This window comes from Danio rerio, chromosome 24 (assembly GCF_052040795.2).
Source record: "Danio rerio strain M-AB ecotype USA chromosome 24, GRCz13ab, whole genome shotgun sequence".
In the NCBI taxonomy this organism is placed as follows: Eukaryota; Metazoa; Chordata; class Actinopteri; order Cypriniformes; family Danionidae; genus Danio; species Danio rerio.
This window is the reverse complement of record NC_141044.1, coordinates 3,855,862-3,876,189: the sequence shown is the minus strand read 5'-3', so window position 1 is coordinate 3,876,189 and position 20,328 is coordinate 3,855,862. Positions and strand designations below refer to the sequence as shown.

Below are 20,328 nucleotides of genomic sequence, written 5' to 3'. Positions count from 1 at the left end.
GAACATGCAAACTCCTCACAGAAATGCCAACTTGCGCAGCAGGGACTCGAATCAGTGACCTTCTTGCTGTGAGGCGGCAGTGCTAATCACTGAGCCACCATGCCACCCCTAATCTAAAGAAAAAAGTTTTAAAAATTAGACAACTCCTTTGTAGTCTAGTTATAAAGCATCTTGTTAGCCATCTAGAACAGGCATCACCAAACTTGTTCCTGGAGGGCCGGTGTCCTGCAGATTTAAGCTCCAACCCTAATCAAACACACCTGAACAAGCTAATCAAGGCCTTACTAGGTATAACACTCAGGCAGGTGTGTTGAGGCAAGTTGGAGTTAAACCCTTCAGGGCACCGGACCTCCAGGAACGAGATTGGTGACCCCTGAACACCTTAGCGACTATATGAAAATTCCCTGGTGTATCCTAGAGGTGTTGTGGACACCCACAATGCTTATTAGCAACAGAAATGTAAAGACTAAGCGAGAGTATGAGAACAGGAAACAACAACAGTACGTGTTCATATGCTACATCCAAAACTTTAGCTTTTAGGAGAACTGGACATGATCGAAATTCTGCAAAAACCATTGTGCTCTTGCGCAATATAATTCTAGGTATCTGTCAAGGTGGTTCCAGATAAACTGTCCTAGCACACTTAAGGTGAAATGTATGCGCTAACCGCTAAATACACAAGGTGTTTCGACTTGATCTTTCATTTCAGACACTGTATTCTAGCGGTGAGAGCTCCTCGCATTAGCTGGGTCATTCTGACATAGCGGTTATACTGTAGATGCTGTCTATTTCACTCTTCTCTTTTAGCTCTCAGGTGGGTGTATTGGAGCGTCTCAACCACACTCACCCATCCTCACCTGTCTATCCACAGCTGTGGTACATTGACAATGATATGAATTCAACAAGACTGGACAGCTAATGTGTGTGTGTGTGTGTGTGTGTGTGTGTGTGTGTAACATCAACTTCCTGTAGAACAGAGATCGGGCTTAGGTTTTAGCTTTTAAAATCAGCGTGATTAACTTTTGTGCTATGAATCTGTGTGTTCAGGTTTATATAATCATGCGAGACCCGTCTTGGGAAGGAGAGGCTTTTCAGACGGAAGTTATACAAGATATGCATAGCTGTTCTACACTGAGCGCCGGCCCGGTTAGCCGGTTAGCGTCTGTGAGCTTCTTAATCTGCGCACAGCGTAATCAAAGGCTTTTTATCACCATGGAACAAATTAGACAAGACTATAAATTATGCTTGATAGCCATGTCTTCACCTCCGAAAGTCCTTGGATTTTCATACCTTCATGCATTCAAAGTTTAAGCTGCAACACTCTCCTACTCTCATTCATTCTGTTCTCCCACACATCTCATGATGAATTCAATAATTAACTGCTACATCAATTTATGTAAGCATCTCTTGACCCTTGGTGCACTCTTGACCTTTTGTGCTGCGTGTGGGGGTGGTTGTATTCGAATTTACACTAAACATAACCTAAAATCTTTGAGCTTCCGCATGCATAGTATGAGTTTACCTGACCTCTGAACCAATAGCTTGAACACCATGTCCTGTGGAAACCACCGCTCATCTGTCCTCTAACATTAAGTCATCATGCTGAAATATCCTTTTAAATGGTATTTCTTTAATGGGTTACACCATCTTCAACAAATCCTTTCGCTTAAGGAATAACTTGCCCACCGGGAGCCTAAGAACGTGCCAAGAAATGATCCCTGTTCACCTCTGAACTTCCTGCCCTAGTGGATCCATCCATTTCTATGCATTGGTTTCAAGCATGACCCTGAGAAGACACCTTTCATCGAGGTCAGCACTTCAGACTTCAGAGAAGCCTGTCAGGGGCGATGAGGCGTTTATAGTCCTGTCGTTGAGTGACATGCAGGGCTGGCCGGGTGCAAAGAACATTGTCTGTCTGACTGAAACTATTCAGACTCACCAGATGAGACCCCGTGTCGGGTCTAGTCCTCCTGACAGGCCTCTCTTGTGGAGGGTCTGTACCACAGACCTTCGGACATTAATGATGGTGTCACCGAGAGTCTGCCCAGTGACCCCATTTTCCTCATGCTTTGTTTGGTCCACCTTTCAATTGGAAAATTGAAGTTCTGCTGATTGAATGTGAGCTTTGGGTGCTTCTGGTGACGGGAGAATCTTGACCCTAGATGAAGGGTGGAGATGTCTTTCTTGGACTTGAACACTCTTAGAATAAAAAATTAGTACTCTCGATCCTGTGGGGTTGGTGTCCTACATAGTTTAGCGCCAACTTCCTTTAACACACCTGCCTGCAAGTTCCTAGTATACCTAGAAAGAGCTTAATTAGCTGTTTCAGGTGTGTCTAATTGGGGTTAGAACTAAACTCTGCAGAACACCGGCCCTCCAAGACTGAGTTTGGCACTCTAAAATCAGTGTCTTCCTACACATTCAGAAGTGAAGGTACAGGATCTGTCACTGGGGCAGTAGCTTTTCAAAAGACACATATTTGTACCCAAAGAGTCCACAATGGTACTTCAAGGGTGCATTTTAGTGTCCACATGTACATAAAAAGTACCTTTAAGGTACCATTATGTATCCTTAAGAGACAAATATGTATCTTTTGAAAAGGTACTGCCCCAGTGACAGATCCTGTACCTTTATTTCTGAGAGTGTATGTCTGGGTTTTCGGTATGCATCATCATAAGATTGCTTTAGATATAGTATCACTGCGTCTGAACAATTTTAACAAACTCACTCATGACACATCCATGCACATACGATATTCTGACTATCAGAATTCTCATTATGTACCCCCCACTCCAATTCCAAGAGTCCAAGAGCTTTCTTAACTCAAGGGGTTGGTTTCAAATGGCTGAAATCCCTTCTTCAGTTCAAGTCTATGTGATTTGTCTTTCCTTTTTTGTCAGCTAGGCATAAATCATAAGTCTGATCACTCATAATAAAGTAGCCCACTTCTACTTAATAAGCTGCATGATTGAGATATCATTCATGCACCAAAGTTTAATACTCATGGTAGGGGATTTATTTAAATCCCTAACCCCAACCACAAGTCATTTTAACAGTGATGCTTGCTTTAGCAAACCCCACTAAAAGGTTGTCTTTGTCATGAGCAGCCTTTTGTTTGATGGTAAAACAATGATCCAGCTTCTAACAGGTGACAGATTCTAAGATTTAGCCAGTGTTTGAGCACTTCATTCTCATTTTAATGAGAGAGTCATGACATTTCTGCTCGTAACCTTTAATGTTAATGAACAGGAGCAGGAGTTTCTCTGGGTTTAGGTTCACTCGGCGTCACAGTAAAGCCTCTCTTTCTCAGACACATGCGGTCCCTCTGTCTGAGAATGACAAGTGAAAATCGTTCAGGAAGCTTGTGCAGCTGCAGGTCATAATTACCGATTAAGGCTTTGCATTGGAAGACAAATGCTCAGTATAATCAGGGAGCAGATCTGCTTTTGAAGCCGTCAACAATAGATTGTAATTAACAAGGTAATTGGCCAGAGATGCCTTAGATTTTCTGAGCCCATCGTTTCAGATATTGGCTTCGTGTTTTACATTTCTTGGCCCTCAGTGCTGATGGTGCTTTGCATGTGGTCCATCACAGTGAAATGCAATGAAATCTTCATTTGTCTCATTACTAGAAAGAAATAACATTTGAAAAGTTGAGAGTTGTACTAAGGATAAAAAGTCAACGGTGACCATATCAAATGTGCCATTTTATGGCTCAAATGAAACCTTCTACCCTAAAAGCTAGGGCTGCTTTTTAAAATAAGCAACTTATAGCGCACATTACTGTCTCACTTTCCATCCATGGTGTTTTACAGTCTGTAGTAAATGTATGAAGCATGGCATTACCTAGATTGTTGCCTTAGAGACAGAGCATTTATTATATGACACATAGCGATTATGCATGTCAAATCTTTTGTATGCTGCTCAGTTTGAGGAAAGAGCTGTGAAAGGGTTATAGGATATACATATTTTGTTGGTGAAAATCTGTCAGCCATTGGGGATCTACAGGTTTTTCACAGGTCTCCTTGGTTTCCTTGGTTTAAAGTGTGCTGATTTAAAGCTAAATTGCCATTGCAAGGCATGCAATAGGTCAGACACTGATTGGTTCGGACGTAGGGAAGAATATTTTGTTCTTTCTTTGAAACACTTTATTTTAAGAGTTCACACTTAGCTGATGATTGATTATGAAGCTTGTTTGGCATGCCGTCCCAGGAGAGAGCCCTGAGCTTATAAGATCCTCTAGCCCTTGACCCCGTTAGCAGGGCATAAGGGGAGTTTGAGCTCAGGTAGATCTCGAAAACTCCCCAGATTTTTTTCTGGCTAATGACAGATATAAGATGGCTATAGGGAAATATACTGCTAACTAAGAACTCGACTTTGGTGACAATTTGGTATGTTCAATTTACTGAAGTCGCATGTTTTTGGACTGTGAGAGGAAACCGAGGAACCCCACGTGAGCACGGGGAGAACATGCAAACTCCGTACAGAAATGTCGACTGCCTCAGTAGAGACTTTAACCAGTGATATTCTTGCTGTGAGGCATCAGTGCTAAGCACTAGGCCACTAGAAAAGGAGGGCAGAGTAGAGGTGGCAGGGGGATTCTTTAAGATGAAGGTACTGAGGTAGAAAACTCTAGTTATTTATAATGAGTTAAGAATGGTCTGATTGGTGAATCATGTGTTAGCTAATGCCGGACCAGCCGGGGTTAATCATAAGCACGTGATCCTCTCGAAATTAGTTTACATATAAACTTCATTAATGCTAATGCGAACCAGAAGTTGCTAAAACGTTTTATTTGTGTATGTTGATGTAGTTTCAACTTAAACAGAATATTAAGTAGGTGTGGGGTTTGCTTTCGTGCATCATTCCATCATAGCAAACTAACGGTAAGAGAGGGTATTAAAATGCAGTTGCAATGGAAACCATCAGGTTGACATCAACAAAAGGACCGCCACTCCAAACATGGTAGCAAGTGGTCATGCTTTGATTGAAGATTACAAAAACAATTAATAATTTCAGTAAATTAACATGCACAGGTTGATTATTCACCTTAAGAATTACAATGCAAGCCAGCATAAATATAATCAATTTAAATTTCAAGCACATTTAAAAACCTTCTGGAAACACACTTGATTTATACTACGCACAAATGGAAATACGATTGAAAAGCTGAGAGTTTTCAGTGATTTAAAAGTTTATATTTCTAGTGAAGCTATGTTGCTGCTTTATAGTCCTTTTTAGGGTTACTGCATGCAGTGTTTCCTTGGGGTAAGTGGAGAATTTGAGAAATTGCATGAAGCAGCATGTCCTATTAAGCAAATGCTTTTGAACAGACAAGTAGGATTCGGTTACGTCGATTTGGCCCAGAGTGGATCCACTCAATTTAACCTTAACTTCCATTTATCTGCCTGAATTTGGCTATTATTTGATCCCCACAGCAACAATCACTCCATTCGTATCTTCATTATCTACGTTCAAGCTCCTCTACAGCAATAATGAGCATTCCAGTTCCCTTCCAGATAGAGTTCCTCAAATATCTGGATATAAAGATTTGTATCTTGCTCTCATTTCCAATTACAGTGGTTCAGATTAAAGTGTCACCATGGCGCTTGTTTCCTTGACAACATAGCTGTTTACTAAAGCTGAGCCTGAGAAGAACAAAAAAAAATAAATCTTAATTTTCTCATTTATTCTTAGTTAATTCACAGTGTCTCGTGCCTTGTTTTAAAGCCCACGTTAATTATGTTTGAGACTTTGTCAGAATTCGGATAAAAGGAAATCCACAAACTGATATCTGTTCAATCGAGTATGTATTTTCATGATCAGTCGACTGAAATATTCATAAAGGAAACAATCCACATACAAACACTAGTTTCCTTTGAGAAACACGTTTGGACTCCCCTCAATTCCTAATACTTATATTATTCCTAATACTATGTTTTTGTTTTGTTTTGTGTGCTTTAATGAAGAAAGCCTGGAACTACATGTGGGTAAGTAGCAGCAGATTTTAAAAAGTGTGTTTCTTAAGACATTTTTACCCAAATCATAGCCATAGTACGCATATTGATCTTCAAAACAAAACCCCAAACCAACTGGCTTGGAGAATTGATTGAGAAGGCAAGGGTGTAAATAATATATAAAGTTTTCTGATTTTAATCTTGGAATTCTGTCATGTTGTCGAGGAAGAAAGAAATGGAGCCACGGAGAGCGCTGCGCATTTCTGACAAGCTACATAGTTTTCATTTATTTATTTATTTGTTTGCCTCAGCGTAATTGATTTGCACCACCATTTGTTTTGATTTTTCAAGCCAGAGAATGATAGATGAACTTTTGTGAAAAGCCTCCAACCACAGTCGTCCATCTCTAGCTGCTTTCTTCTCTCCGTGTTGAAATGTTTTCGCTGCTCTTTGATGTCTGCCTGTGTGCTTCATTATTAAAGTGTTAATTAGAATAACTTGTCTTATGATGGCAAAGATTTGAACAGGGAGTGTTGTTTTAATTATCCCGCATGTAAACTGCACTGCAGATGAAAAGAAACATTAGACTAAGTATACCTACACAAAAACCGCAGGGGTTTATAACGGCAAACTGACTGCTGCGATTGTGTAAACAAACACTTTCAGTTTGCAGCTCATTCTTAAGAACAAATATCCGTCGTGTTCCCTATCAATTTCATTAGAGTGAGTATCAGTCAGTGGTGTAAAGTAACTAATTACAAATACTCAAGTTACTGTAATTGAGTAGTTTTTCTCAGGAATTTTAATTTACTAAGTAGTTTTATAAATGTGCACTTCTACTTTCCCTTGTGTACATTTTTTAGTGCTGTACTGGTACTTTTACTACACTGCTTTCTTTCAACCTGCGGTCACTACTTTATTTTTTTCTTGTCTATGGGGATTAATAAAATCTATTCTGTGATTCCTGTCCAATCACATCGCACATAGAAGATAAATCGCATCATAGTGAACTACCTGAAGACATGGGCCATTTATAAATGCAGCAAACTGTTTGCAAGCATTAAAAGTATTCTAGAATATGCCCAAAATCTTTACACGAAATGACCCAGAGACTGTTTAGATGCAGGTCACTGATGAGAAGGTGACGGATGTTTACTGTTTGATGACCGAAATGGCCCTTAACACCCAGCAGACACAGGACGTCAACATGATGTCAAATTGACGTAGTACCCTAACGTCACCCTAACGTCATGGGGATGTTGCATTTTGTTTGGAAATGAAAATCAGGTTGACATCAAAACTCAACGTCAGATCAATGTCTAACGTCCAACCTAAAATCAACCAAATATTAACATCTAACAATGTTACAGCTTGACGTTGTGTGGACTTTACCTCTATGACTATGACTATCAGACGTTGGATTTTAGTTGCCATACCTGATGGATAAATGTCAGTATTTGACGTCAATATGATGTTGGTTTAAGATGTTGGCACGACGTTGGATTTTGGGTCAGTTTCTAACAACTTAAAATCAACCAAATACCATCGTCATATGATGTCATTATTGGTCAGAAAAATGACGTTGTCTTATGACATTGTGTGCCTGCTGGGCAATAACTCATTACACACCTGCACGAATTGCATGTAAACGCATCAAGTTTTGACAGCAAAACACTCACTACACTTGAGTACTTTTGAAAGGTTTACTTCTTACTCATACTTTGAGTAATATTTACAACAGATTGTATTTAATCTACTTGCACTACATTTTTAGGCAAGTAATGGTACTTAAACTTAAGTATGATCTTTGACACCACTGGTATCAGTGCTTGACTAAAATATGTCCGTTTCGGCTTTTGGAGGGAAAATTGTAACTCCAAGATGCTGTAACGCAGTGTTTCTCAACCACAATCCTGGAGAACCACCAGCTCTGCACATTTTCTCTTTCTCCTTAACCAAACACACCTGATTCAGATCATCAGCTCATTATCAGAAACTAAAAGACATGTAAGAGCTGTGACATACAAAGGAGACATCCAGAACATGCAGTGTTGGTGATCATCCAGGAACATGGTTGAGAAACTCTGCTGTAACATCCCCAACCCACACCTGCTTAATAGACTCTAGTAATCTTGAACACCTTGATTAGTTGTATCAGCTGCGTCTGTGACCGAAATGTGACCTCCAGTGGACAGTAGCAGACTCCGAAATGAAAGTTGCACATGAGGTGGTTATTAATTAGCAAACAATATAAATATTACGAGCGTAAACATTAGGTGAGCAGGTTACATTAACCCCATGTCCTAACAACACTCTATGTGACGAGATTTGCAGTGATAAGCAATTTGGCTGGTTGTACCAGACGAAACACAACAGAAATGTAAACACAGCCATTCAGAAGCACAGAATAGTGCACTCACTGCCCTCCAACAAAATGGTAAAGTTTCTAATCTAATTAATACATATTAAACATCTTTAACATTATTAAACAAAGATGTTGAGTCACTGATATGTGTTAACTTGCACAGTTCTAAAGTCTGTTTCAGAAGTTTAATTTTATTTTCAGGCTCTGAGGTGAACTATCTGCTGCTGCTTTCAGTAGTATGGCAATAAATGTCATGTGAAATGGCATTTAAATTCACATTATTTTAATCTTTTAACATACGTTTACTCTTTTAACATGGACAATAATCCTTTTATCGCGTGCCGATGCTTTTATTCACATACTCCACATGTGAATAAAATTCGATAATGTGTTTAGTTAGTCTTAATTAATGTCTTAATTCGATATGTGTTTAGTTAGATTATGACTTTAGTCGGATTAAGGTCTTCAAAATCGCTGTTTACATGGTCGACTCTTAATCAGAGTATCGTCTTAATCATATTAAAATCAGATTATTAATCTTACTGTCATCTTTGCATTTAAAATGACATAACCTAGTGAATGACCCTCAAGGACAGTTGTCATATGAACTCCGCCTTCAAGTAAAGTGTTAACAACAAAACTTGTCTTGTACAATTATTTTGTAATTGCTTTTTCTGCTTGATTTTACAAAATGAGGGATGAGACAAAATTATTTTCTGAGGCAATCGACGAAAAGTCACAGAGACTGTCAATAGAGCTTAACCCTGTACATCCCTTTAGACCTCATTGACAGACTTAGGAATAGGGTAAAGCCACTGCAGATATAGCAAAAAAAGCACTTGCACATTCAGCTTTAATGCCTCCGCGGATGACTTGAATGGGATAAAAGTAGGTTAATACCCAGTAATTATTGGCTCTAAAGTGCTTTGCCGTGTCAGATATTTCAGATGAGTCAATAGTGTAACAAACTGTCGCCCATGCATTTCACCGCCATTATCAGCATGGTTTCTGTTGTAGCTGCTGCATTTTTTCACGTTGAGCTTCAGCGAGACTCATTGGGTTTGTACACAACAGCAGTTCTCTCTTTTCACATTCATATCTTTTTCATGAGAGCTTTATTAGGAGCTGTTAGAGGGTAGAGGTGCTTTGGTTTAATTATCAGACCGATGCCAGCTGCACTCGTGCAGTGTTGTCTAGCATAAAAGGCTGCTCAGCAGAGCTGGCTATGAATCAATGGCTAATAAAAATGTTTGCTAAGTCTGTCTCTGACATAGAGGCCGTGTTAACGCGGCTAGCCTTAGGGGGTTCGTCTTTAGCAGAATGTCAAAAACATAAATACACTCTCGAAAGGAGAGAGAATTCCCTCTTATGTTATGGAAGTGCAAGATGAAGCTAGCAGAATGCTAAAAAAACACGCTGGCTGGGCTCATGCATAAACATGCTGATGCAACAGCCGTTTAACATTTTACTTTGTGTTACTCAGTGTTTACTTGTTGACAGAAATAAACATTAAAGAGGCGTATTGTTTAGTAGGACATGTTCCTGGATCTACTAGCTTGTTGTGTTTGGAAAGACATTCCTGGTGTTGTCAGACTTAAGTCTCCTTTAAAGTGTGTAATTTATGCGCATCTAGTGTCAGCAAACGGAACCGCATAAAAGGTTTCCAGAATTTTTTTGTTTTTCTGGTTGATCAAACAAACTATTTTAACATTGGTACCTTATTAGTGGGGTCAGATCTGATCTTGGGCCAAAAACAGACCTTAACATTTCAACACAGGCTCATTCGAGTGCGTGCTTCTGACTATATCATTGTGAAACCACAAAAACTCACTTCCTCATACGTTTGACTGCAGTTTTAGGTAACATGAACACTAGAGGGCAGTATGACGGCAACAACTTTTGTACTTTTTTACACTAATGCTATTTATAGGCACAAAATATTGCTGAATACATTTATTTTCATTCAGTTTATTGCACAACACCAAATAAATACCACAAAACAACTTAACAATGTCTATGATTAGTAATCAAATATGTTTGCGTCACCTATCTACCTCCATATGGACAACTTTTTGTACGTGTGTGAGTCTAGTGAAGCACATTTCCACAAAAACAATGTAAAATCAAGGTAAATTATGTGTTCGCAGTGTACTTTTCTTGTAAGTTTGCTTTTGAAAACACTTTGTTGGGTTTAGGGAAGAATGTAGGTCAGTGGTTCGCTTTGGGGTCTGTGCAAGCTCCACCTTTTCGTAGATGGGCTTGAGAAGGACGTATATCTCTTTTCAGATTAGCAAAAAATGAAGACAGCGCCCTCTAGTGAGTCTGTCTACTGAAAGGTGCAACAAAACATACTCAGAGCAACAAAAAAAAAATGTTGCCTGAGGCATGTGTTTCTTACTTACTACAATTGCACTCACATGTCTCTTGCATTGTAAGTAGTGTCTGATCTGATCTTGGTCTGAAAGCAGGCCTGTTATAACAACTTTACATTAACGCACCACAGCTTTTAGTGAGATACATTTTCATTCTCACTATCCCTTGCTTTAAAAAGTGTAGTCTGATGTGAACTCGGTTGAAAAACAAACATAATTTAACATCCTTAAAATACTACAACATTTAGGGACGTAGAACTGCATTCACACTCCTATTTGTAAGTAAAATTAAATCAAATATAGTCACTATTTCAGTTAACCTTTTTAAAAATAGCATTTATTATGCAAAAATCCCTTTGCGTGTGGCAACAGTCTGTGAATATAATCAGCTTCTAATCGTAAAATAGTATTAATTTCATTTTTTTATAATCAGACTTGATAAAAACAGTCTGCAGAAACACTTTGATTGACATTCTCCCTTTGTACATCTCATCAGAGGGGAAAAGCCACACCCATTTGTGATCATCTCTCTCCCTTATTAGCATAGGATGTTAGTCTTGTTTTTGAATCTGCCACTATGCTGACACACAGGCATTTGTTGCCTGAAAAATATCACAATCTCATTTGAATTTAAAGCGACAGTCACCAAAACAGCCCAATTTGTATCAAAGCCTAAAAGGGGCAGTTTCCAAGTATTTTGGTATTTAGGTATTTTGAACTGAAACTTCACATACACACACTAGGGACATCAGAGACTTATTTTACATATTGTAAAAAAAGGCCATAATAGGTCTCCTATAAAACATTTTTACTGTTTCACCTTACACACTTTTTTTTTTACTCAAAATGCTGTTTGTTGCAATTTACACTTGCTGTTAATAGTAAAGATCAGTGTTCAAACTAAGTGTTCAATGGCTCTGCCCAATTTCAAAGCTGTAGTTCAATGCTATTTTTCTGGTATGAATTCATTTTATTAACTACATTAAATGCAATATTGAAAATGAATGGTTTGCCCAAGGTATATTGAGCCGTAGTGCTCCAGTCTGATCTCACGAGGAAACGTAACTATTTTATGTTTTACCAGTTTAGCAGCTAATTCGTACAAGTTCAGTTGACTTTAAAAAGAGGGTGTGGCACCCAACCCCACCCTTAAACCCAACCCTCATTGGGGGATAAGCAAATCGTAAAAAAAAATGTGCAAATGAGTTCATACGAATTTGCCACTAAATCGAAAAGTTACACATTTCCGTGAGATCGTTTTGGGTGCTCATGCGTGTTTAAATCTTATTCATTCTACTGTCAAATCAAACCTATTTCTCCTTCCGACATAAAAGTCCCTAAAAAGCAGGAATGCAGATAGGAAATACCTAAGTGAAATAAAAATGTACCTTCAGAGCTTCTCATGGACATGCTACTGTATTTGAATTAATGCTTCATTTAGTCGCATAAACCCTAAATGTGCTTGTCTTGTGAGACATTTTAAACAAATGTGTTTGCACACAGAACCTCTGGTTTATTTTCAGTGTTGAGCCATGAGACGGCAAACTGCACGATCTAGACATAACTGCTGTCTGTCAGCCTTTCGAAGGCAGACATTAGTATTGCTCCAGCAGAGATTCTCCGGGGTCAAGAGTCCCTCGAGCGCTAAATTAACCATTTCTTTTATGATCCCTTAGAAGCATCTCTCTCCCATATTGGCTGTTTTATCGTGGACGCTCGAGCCTCAATCATCCACACAGAAAGATTAACCAGCTAACCACTGAGCCTCAAAATGTCCTTCACCGGGGCCAGGCAGGTGGCCACCCATACAAATACAATAAATTATCCAAGTGGCTTCACAAATAAGGAGTCCAGCTAATAGCATGCTGCCAGAGGCCTGTGCTGCTGCTTTATTGGAACTTGTTTAATTTGTCTTTTTTTTTTCTTCGAGAGCAGAAACAGAGGACAAAGCCAGCAAAAGTGCTCAGCTTGTCAACTTCTATCTCTGTTCTACCTTCCCGACCACAGAAAGATAAAAGTGTGCAGTGTCAGCAATATCACACTGCTTGATTTCCTTTCTTGATAAATTAGCATGCGTAATGAAGTTTTTAGCCAAACTGACAGTGTCGTTTATGAGTGGATACATTTACAATGATTGCATTGGCCTGAAGTAATGTTCGTTATCTTATACTAATGGGACATTGTCATAGAAAACGAGTGCATTTGCTTTAACAAATTATTAAATTAAAATTTAATTTATGGACATTTAGCAACTAAAATGGCTTATTTAGAAAATGTTACATCATGTCAGGGCCTAGAACTTATAACTGTAAATCGCTCTTTTTGATTAACCAATCATAACGAAGGTAATTTGCATGATTATTGTCATGATCACCTAGCCTGTGCTCGCTGGAGAACTACAGATGTGCCACTGAAATGAACTACAACTCCCAGTAGTCTTTGCACTCAGCAGTCCTGCCACAGCTGACAATCATTCAGACACTGACACACACAGCTAAAGCTCATGATTGACTCACTACAAGTTTTATTTATGGAGTTAATTAAAAAGCACTGCAGCGTTTGGGTGTTCTGTGTTTGTCTGAGGTGATAAGTCTACTGAAATATGTATATTCCATACAAAGTATGAAGCTGCTCAGTCAGTTCTTGTCAACTGACCTGCAGTGCGCTTGCGGCATTCTGAAAGATGTTTTCAACTCTGTGCACCTAGATGTTGCGAGCGTGTTTACTTGTGCACACCTCCATTGGAAATACCAAACTAGCGCCCAGAAAAGACGCGATATGCAAACAGCCTTTAAAGCTGCCATTATTTGCGATCTCCAGCAGTTGATCTTCTTGCTCAGACATGCTGGATTCACCTGATTTGTTGACAAATGGGTTGCGGATCCATTCCTTGGCAGATAGTGGGTCCTTCACTGGGCCTTTTCCCCTTCGTAAAGAAACTTTCCAAAGACGTCTGTTTTTGCTAGCTTGTGAATTAAATTTTGGTGCTTAAGTGACCAAAATGTTACAGAGAGAGTATGGTAATTTTTTAAAATAAAAGATTTTCCGATAATGAATAAGTCTTGTTTGTATTAGAGATCTGCGCAGAATGCTCTCTCTCGCATGCACGCGCATTTGAGAGCGATATTGCTAGAACGCACGTAAGCTCCCTTTCAAATTACACTAGAGTTACCGACCGCTTCCGTGCTTTATTCGGAAATTTATTACCGAACCGCAAGAAATCTGGTCGGCTCCCCTCTAGACCTCAGACCTCTAGTTTGTATTTACCACGTCTCCCTTCTCGTTCGGTCGAAACCGGAAATACTGCCAAAATGCTGGTCACTTGGTGCGTGACTCGCCACCTCACCTCTCCCTCTCCCTCTGTCATCCACACTGTGCCATGATAACAATCACGCATACACATTTGTAGGCATTAAATACATAATATTTAACACATGTCTCCTATAAGTGCATTGTTTTTTATGACGGTATAAAGGTATTGAAACTGACACCGTTGCTATTTTTAGATCCCGCGGTATACCATATCACCGAATTACCGCTCAAGCCTAATACGTAGGGTTCTTAATGGGCTCTATGCACGGCTGGAGTTTAAAATCCAATGATAAACTTCCGGTGAAAGCTTAATGGGACTATTTTTAATTTTACAATGTTGTTTTTACAGCATCGATGTTGTAATGCAATTACAATACATTCAATCAAATAGACTTGAGCATTTATTTAGTTGTTCAAGGGAAAAACTAGATGAAAGACCATTGTAACCACTAGCTCAGTCAGTAGCAACAGGTCAGCGCAGAAATTACATTGAAAATACTGGGCTAAAATAAACTGTCATATTTTAAAGACATGGCGGGGTATAATGGAATTTAATGCAGTGCTTCTTGACCGGTCTGAGACCCACTTCATATCATATATCTAACAGGCATTGAAGATCGCTACTTTTTAAAGAAATCAGATCTTAAACGTGACAACTTTGTAATGGAAAGACAGTTCATCGGAAGGCCTTGGGCTGCCTGGCTGAAAATTAAAAGTCAGTGTGCATATAGCCTATACTGTACATGCTTGGAAGGCCCCAGGCATACATTATTATTGTACTTGTATTAACTTGTTATAATGTCTTGCATAAGTTGTTTTTGATTTAGACATTTAGAATACATTTTAGTACAAAAGTTTATGATGAATCTCGATTTATTGGAGAAAATGCACATACGCACATCACACACACACATTTGTACATGCTAATGTTTATTGAATGAGGCCCTTTGTGTCTGTTCACGTCTGTCCTGCCACTGTTATGTCTGCTACCTCTTGCAACACCATCAGATCTGAATGTTTATAATCACCGCCGCAGATCCTTTCCCAACAAATGCGCATTCACTGAACAATTTCTCTCCTGCAAAAGCAATCTATTAGTACTCCAATCATTTGACTATAGTCAGAACATCCATCGATTTGAATTATAGCTCCACAGGGAGCCCTTTGTACAACTGAGAGCTGATATTCAAGCCAGGCTTTCCCTTCAGCATCAGTGTAGAGACAATCTAATGTTTACTGACACCGGTGTTCGAGTGGTAATGATCGCCTTTGGTGCTTTCCAGCGTGTTAGTCTCAATGATGGCCGCCAGTGAACTGCAATCAATAACGCAGCCTGAGAAGCCCTTCATGGCGTGTTTCCTTGCTAGACTCGCCTGAGCGCTTCACTGGCACCTCAAGAGCTGTTTTCCTCTCTGCCGTCTATGGTCAACCTCACTGCGTTGCTGAAAACACTGCTTAAACCATCTTTTCCCATTCTAGTTACAATGTCATGATGTATTTTGAGAGCTAAAACGTACAAAAGTCACCTTGATCAGCATAAACATGGGCTGTGCAATGTGACAGAAGTTATATGGGGATATTTTCTGGTCATTTTGATGTTATGTTTAGTCATTTAGCATATGCAATTTATCAATGCTTATAAAAAGCTTCAAGTGATTCATTCAGTGCTACTAATCCGACCAAAAAAAAGCTTTTTTTGTTTATAATATTTTAACACCCAAAAGGATGTCATTACCTTGACAAAATTATCTCAATATGCAGACATGTTGATATTTAATTTAATCGTTGTATTTTTATTTTTTATTTTATTGTTTTTATTATTTTATTTTATGACATGTTGATTTTTTATGTTGATATTTTGTGTTATTTTATGAAATTTTGTTATTTTATTTATTTTAATTATTGTTTTGTAAATTTTTATTTTTTTATTTTTGATATGTTGATATTTAATTTAGTGACATGTTAATATTTTATTTTATACTACCCATAAGGATGTCATTATCTTATAAAACATGTTGAGATCATTTTGTCATGTTGATATTTTTTTTATTGTATTTTATTTTAGTTTATGACATGTGGATTTTTTTATTTTATGTTAAAAGTTTATTTTTTTTTTAAATGTTGATTATTAATTAATAATTAATTTATTTAATTTTATTATTTTGTTCATTTTTATTTTTGAGATGTTGTATTTTATTTTATGAAATGTTATTTTTTATTTATTTATTTATTTTCATTTTTATACCACCCATAAGGATTGCCTTATTATAACATGTTGAGATCAGTTTGTTATGTTGATATTTTTATTTTATTTTGTTTAATTTATTTTATTTTATTTCACAATGTTCTGGTCCAACATTTGTTGGTGAAGAAGAAAATGCAACAGACAAAATTGTATATAAAATTTAAATCACTCTTAACCTCCTGTTTGTTGATTTGTTGTTTAAAAATCATTATCACATTTGGAATCATACACATGGATTGAAATATGAGAACTGCAATATTGCTCAAATGATATCACTTTTGACATTTAAATATATTATCTTTCTATTCCTAAATTTGTTACATGACCAAACTATACATATAAAACAGTTCTGTCTGGTTCTCAGATCTGATTGGCTAATATACAACAGTTCTGTCTGGTTCTCAGATCTGATTGGCTGATAGCAGTGTGACATTCTGCATGATCAAAACTCCTCCAGCCTCCAGCCTGTATTACTCTGCCCACATAGAGTGACAGCAGATCAATAAACTCACTACAGTTTGATAAATATTGCAGCTGTTAGACAACATAATGTACTTTTGAGGATTTTTAGGCGAGAATGTAGTTGTTTCGATTGCATCTATGCAGTTTATTTATAAGAATAGTGCCTATTTTAAACATTTATAGATTCGGCGATACAGCACCATCCACAAGATGGTGACAGAGACTGCATAATAAGCCCTCAGAGGAGGAAAAAAACAGCATAATAATAAACTACAGCTGATCATATCATTATAAAACTGGTTAATGATTTTCTAAGTCGATCTCTTTCTTTAGTATGTCGTCCTGCTGTATTTATACCATAGTAACTGTAGTGTGTTGTGTGTGAGATGGGACATATTAGGAATGTGTGTATTTTGTGTTGGACACTCTTTGTATAATCATGAGTAACTTTTTGGTTGTTCATCTGTTTGTTTATAATGCGTCTCCTGTTTTCATTACTGCATAATGATTCAGTAAACAGAAGGAAAGAAGAAATGCCCGCATGTGTTTAACATTTCTCCTTTTCGCAAACACAACAGTAATCTCGTAGCGTGGGCACTGCTTTGGCTTTATCGGGGTCAATCATTTCCCGATTTTAACAAAGAAATACTGGGAGATATCTCTATAGACTGATGGCATTTCATGCTGTTCAGCCTCATAAACTTAAAAAGCAAAATCATCTGTCATCACTTTAGACATTACGCTAGAGAATCATTTAAACACTAGCTCTAAAGTGACGTTAATGAAGTAACAACAGTTTCTGCTGTTCTGACGGTCAGCTGCAGATGTGAATGAGTGGTAGAAGAAAGTAGTTCCTCATATAAAAGGGTTTTTAGACTCTCCGTCTTTGATTTTCTTTTTTATATACACAATTATGCAGGCGAACCGTTGTATAAATGCAATATCACACTCGATTTTTTCTGTATATCGTCACTGGTAGGACACTAAGGTAAAGGACGCCTCCCACCAGTGCCGATATGCAGCCATATCGCACTGCTACTCGTGTGATAATGCTCATAGCATTCTAATAGGCTTCATCATCGTGTTTGGACTTTTTTGGAGAGCGAGCTAATGTCATTACAATAATATCGTACACTAGAAGGCACACACACACCCCTAGCTTACACCAGCTACCACTAGCACCTCAGGCAGATATAAGTGCATTTTTTTCTCATTTGTCATCATGTATGACTGTCAGAAAACATACACATTTCAAAGCATTCCAGTGTAAAGTGAAGAAAGCATGGTAAATGATTGAAGTCTTAAACACTTATCTATTATAACACGCACACAAACCACAGCACAGTCCCCGAAGCCCACCCACACCACGCATCCTCAAGGGCTGTTTGTGCTGGCAGACGAATATTATTCCACTATTTAATCATTTTAACTCAACAGTCATATTCTTTTCGTTTCTTGATTACTCAGAGCGCGAGGAAAGCCATTTGCATAAACCACTGCACCATTTTGTTACTGTCATTCTCATTAAACATAATTACATCTGAAGATGTGATGATCGTGTCAGAGATGATGATAATAAAAAAAGGAAAATATGCTCGGAAGGAATCATTTAAAGCACGTTTTAATTTCATTTTCACAAGACGTATTAGATCTGACCATTATAAGATCTTATCGCAGTGGAATGTATACTTAAGCGTATTCGCATTAAACACACACCCTCCGTTCAATTGAAATAATCGGATCAGATATATTATGCTTTGCATGGGGGAGAAAAAAAAATCAGGAGCAGGCATAATTGGCAGACTGTATGAGTGATGTGTTCGCAGTATGGCATTCAGTGATTAGCGGAGGGTGAGACATTCATTATGAATTCCTTTCAGGGGTAAAACAGGGCATTTCTAGGACATTCGGGAGGCTGTCTGAAAATCCCCCCCCTCTCCTCATCAAGCCCTCCCTCTTCCATTTCCTGTTAATGAGGTTTATTAAATTACAAATGTTCTTCACACGTTTTAACAAAAGATTAAATTGGCAGAGCTCTATGGGGAATATGTTTTTATAATGCAAGTGCAATTAGCAAAAGTAAGGCAGCAGTCTGAAGAAGTCATGTGGCGTAGTGCGGAGTAATTCAACACGACGAGTTAGCTGACGGGAGATACGGCTAATGTTGAGAGACAGCCTGCAAAACAACAAAAAAAGGGGGGAAATGCATTATGTAGTGGCTGACACCTAAATCCAGCTCACATACTAGACCTTGTGGCCTGACTTGACCCTGTCGAATTTGGAAAACCAACCAGACCTGAAGGCGAAATCAGTTGGAAACTGTTAGTTAAGACTTCTAACTGAAGCAAGCAGCAAAACCCGGTTTGTTGTGTTCTGTTGGGCTTGGATGGAATAATAGACCTGAAAAATTCAACCCTTTTATGAGTCATATTGGCTGAGACATATTTGTTTCATCGAAGAGTCAATGTTAAGCAGAGTTGGATGGTGAATTTTGTTAGAAATCCAAGAATTGCTCATTAATACTAACTAATCAGTGCTTATCTATGGGACAGTCCTAATTGCAAGCTGTTAGTGTTTGCCAAAAACCATGCAGTTTTAATGTAAAGAGGGTATTGTGTATTTAACAGGTGTTATATAAGCCCAAGACTGAGCCTGGCTAGCAATGGCTAGTTTCCACTGAGTGTTATAGTTCAGTACAGTACGGTTCGGTATGGGTGACTGTTGTCAGGCTTATGGTACCCTTTTGTTAAACTCTCAGAAATAAAGGTACGAGAGCTGTCACTGGGGTGGTACCTTTTCAAAAGGTACACTGTAAAAATAAATCCGTAAAATTTACGGTAAAAAACGGCAGCTGTGGTTGCCAGTACTTTATTGTTAAAAACACGATACAAACCGTAAAATTAAGTTTTCATTTTTATAGTAAACTACAGTAATTTATTAATTTATAGAGGTAATATGTCTGTATTTTGAATGATCAACATCTACACATCTTTTGTTATACAGTTAGACACTTTAGCACACCCACATGCAGGTGGTGATGAGGAAGTTACATAATGAGCCAATACTCATCACAATCAACTTTTCCCACAAGCTCAAAAGAGTATCAGCATATTGAAGGTGCTCAGTGTCATTCACACAGCTACTAAACACCAGTATGGTAACACGCATGAAATTAAACTTATGAAATAAACATTGTTTATCAACATTAGATGTAACATTAATCTCTAATGTACATAACTGTTGGGGAAACAACTAAAAAGATCCATATTATTGTCAATAATGTGCATAAAAAGTGATGTGCCATGCAGGGAATTCTGGGAAAGTCAATTTACGGTTATTCGCCATATATATTAAGGAAACATACCGTTAACCAGTTTACGTATTTGTACTGTAGCATTTTTACAGTTTTTTAACGTTGAAATCAAGACCATTTTTTTTACAGTGTACACATTTGTACTTGAAGGGTCCATATTGGTACCTCAAAAGTATAAATTAGTTCCTGCAAATTTTAAGGGGAACACTTTTGTACTTTTTAGGTATCAATATGTACCCTTGAGGTATTAACATGGCCCTTTTAGGTCATATTGAAAAGGTACCACCACATTGACAGCTTGC

General features: G+C 38.1%; 1 protein-coding gene and 1 long non-coding RNA gene across 13 annotated transcripts in view; one reads left to right on the top strand and one right to left on the bottom strand.

The window, feature by feature from the left end:
• Window positions 1-20,328, top strand: part of adarb2 (adenosine deaminase RNA specific B2 (inactive)) — a 619,893-nt gene that overhangs the window by 425,022 nt on the left and 174,543 nt on the right. The window lies entirely within an intron of this gene.
• LOC137489203 (uncharacterized) overlaps window positions 1-20,328 on the bottom strand; it is a 146,914-nt gene that overhangs the window by 89,892 nt on the left and 36,694 nt on the right. The window lies entirely within an intron of this gene.